Source organism: Dipodomys ordii, unplaced genomic scaffold, assembly GCF_000151885.1.
Source record: "Dipodomys ordii isolate 6190 unplaced genomic scaffold, Dord_2.0 Scaffold259, whole genome shotgun sequence".
NCBI lineage: Eukaryota > Metazoa > Chordata > Mammalia > Rodentia > Heteromyidae > Dipodomys > Dipodomys ordii.
In genome coordinates this window covers 1,026,901-1,029,735 of record NW_012267475.1, presented here as the reverse complement: position 1 = coordinate 1,029,735, position 2,835 = coordinate 1,026,901, and the positions used below count along the sequence as shown (strand labels likewise).

Below are 2,835 nucleotides of genomic sequence, written 5' to 3'. Positions count from 1 at the left end.
TGACAATGTTGGGGTGCTGGGCCTTGAGGAGGGTGTTGATTTCTCTCAGGGATGTGATTGGGAACCCTTCTCTCCCCTCCACTTTCAACCGTTTCAGAGCCACAATGGCATCTGTCTTCTTTTCCCTGGCTCTGTACACGACCCCGTAGGTGCCTTCCTCAATCCTGTTCAGGCACTGGAACTCCTCCACGCTGCGGCAGCCCTGCAGCGCCGGCAGGTATTTGGGCAGCTCCTGCTTGGGCTCAGTGGGCGACAGGGCTGGGGAGTCAGGAGGGTAGTCCCCTGTGGTGGACATGCTGCTCTGTGGGGTCCCCTCACCCATTTCTTCCTCCTCTTCTTCACTGTCCCCAGAATCTCCATCATATCGCGACTCTGGAACAGCCAAGATGTGGTCTTCGTGGCCTGGCTCTTCACCCTCACTCATTTCTTCCTCATTTCCTAGGTCTGCAGACTGCTCTGAGGCCTCCTCCAAGTGGCTCCGTGGATCTTCCGAGCCCAAGCCTGATTCCACTGAGGACCTGGCAGAGCTGCTTTTCCTCTCCCTGGTACTGAAACTGCCCTGTAGGTTAGAAAGCAAACCTCTTGCCTTGGTTTTCTCTCCTTTGACTGGCTTCGGCCTGTCTCCCAGTGCAAAGCTCTCCCTGGGCGGCCACACCGGGCTGTGACTCCAGGGAGTGGCCCTGCCCTTGTCGCTGTAGGCCTCCCTGGTCCACTAGTGGTGTGCCAAGCCCTCCCTGCGGGCCTCAGGCTCCTGGCGCCATCCCTGTCCCTTCTGGTCTCGCTTCTCCTTCTGGTGCGTGCTACTCCTGCGCTCCCATCCTCGCTTCCCTTTGAACTGCTCCAGGCGGTCCCCCTCTCTCCCAGGACGTTCTCTTACCTCTTTCCTCCTTTTCTGTCTTTCCCTTTCACGGTGGTCCTGGTCCTGCTCTTCTCGATGTCGCTTCCGACGTCCATGCTTGCTTTCTCCTTTCACTCGAGCATGCTTCCCCCCTTCTGCTGAATGGCTGCCATGTCTGTGCTTCTCTTTTCTCTTCTCTTTGCTGCGATGGGCCTTTGCTCCCCGAGACATCTGCTGTGAGGGATGGATGGCCAGAGACTCCTCTTCTTCTCCCCTGTCTTCCATCGAGTCCTCTCTTGTGTAGGGCGAGTTTCTGATTGTGATCTCCATTCGGGGATCTCTCTGCTCCCCTTGTTCAGCAGAGTCCTGCTTGGAATCCCTGTCATCAGAACATTTTAAGCGTTCTATCTCTGCTTTCTCCTCTTGTTTTCTCCTCTTCTTTCCTTGGAGAATTTCTTCTAAAGTTTTCACTCTCCACGAGTCCTGTCCACCACCCATTTGAATTAAAACAGCCTGCAACCAACTTCTTCTGAAAGAGATTATTCAGGAGAAAGACCAGCTTACTGGCCGGCTGGAGATGGAGATGAGCAGAGAATGAAGGTTTAGGACAGAGGAGATGAATTATATAGGGAATGGCAAGGAAGTGTGGGCCGCAGCAATGCAGAAATGACCTCTGAGCCTAGGGAGCCTTTCACTGTTGGAAGGAGGCAAGACTGAGCAGATGAAGGCCTGGCTGGGCAGCTGAACACAAGACAAGGAGGGTTGAGGGTGTGGCTGAGCAAATGAGGGTGTGGCTGGGAGGATCAGGGCCAGGTAGCAAGGCTTGAAGGCAGGCCCATCAGATGAGGGCATGGCTGGGCCACAGAGGTGATTTTGGGTCAAGCTGTGGTGGGGTCCTTCTGAGGAAGAGAAGCTAAGGGCAGGGTGGGGACTGTTCTTCTGGGCAGATCTATCATTGCTGCCTTGTTACAGTTCTGAAGCACATCCATGCTGGCTAATTGTGCTGATTTTTCAAGGCCAAGATCAGTAGTAATACTTCCTTGGTTGTGACTAGGCTTATGCATCTAAGGAAAGTGCTCTTGGGAGGCAGGGGCTGAACACTAAGAATAAAGCCATTAGAGAAGTTATTAGAGGGCACACAAAGGTCACACGGAAGGGCAACAATCCATTCCCACTAGAAGTGAATAAAGTGACTTGGAGATGACAAAAGAAATGGAAAGGATTACAGAAGAGGGAAGTCAGCTTGGTGTTAATCTCATCTTCAGGGATGAAGACAGCTTTACCTTAGTAGGCCTGAGAGAAGCAGGTGTACCTTGTAGTCAGTGTCAGTCTAGGAGGAACAGGAGCATAAACCTTTTTCACTCTTGACAGATGAAACCACTGTGACTGTCCACTGAGCTACACGGGGGTGGGAGTGGTCAGCAGGACCTGGTGAGACCCTGTCCAGCTAAGATGTAAATCAGATGCATTAAGGGTTTTGAGAAAGACTTGCTCCCCAGAAAAAACTTTTGGAGAAGGGAAAAAACCTTGATGAGACTGGGGGAGGCATTTGTCAGCTTGTTGGCATAGCATATGTCTAAGAAGAATTAGGACAGGAAGATAATCCATTTTGAGGAAAAAATGTTTGAGTTATTTGACTATGACCAAGAGAGCTGAACCTTCCCTCTGGTCTCTAGGTCAGGCTTCTCTGATTCCCAACCTTGTGTAGCTAATGGGAATCATCAGGAAACTGTATACATGAGATCTCCATAACTTCAGAAGCTCTTCTCAATTGAAGCCAATCAAGAATGCTCTACTTTTCATGTAATCTTGAGTATTTTTAAAAACGCAAATAGAAATTTATGTATGAAGTATGAAGATACTGTGATTTGAAGAAGACATTGGAATGGAGAATAGATGGCTTGTTAACACTGTGAGGAAAATAGAAGGCTGTGTTTTGTCAAGGCAGGAGCACTTGAACTGACAGGACACAGGTGATAGATGAGCCAGCACAGCTA

General features: G+C 50.5%; 1 pseudogene; it reads right to left on the bottom strand.

Moving 5' to 3' along the window:
* Window positions 1-1,336, bottom strand: part of LOC106001026 — a 5,623-nt pseudogene extending 4,287 nt beyond the window's left edge.
* Window positions 1,337-2,835: the final 1,499 nt, after the last annotated feature.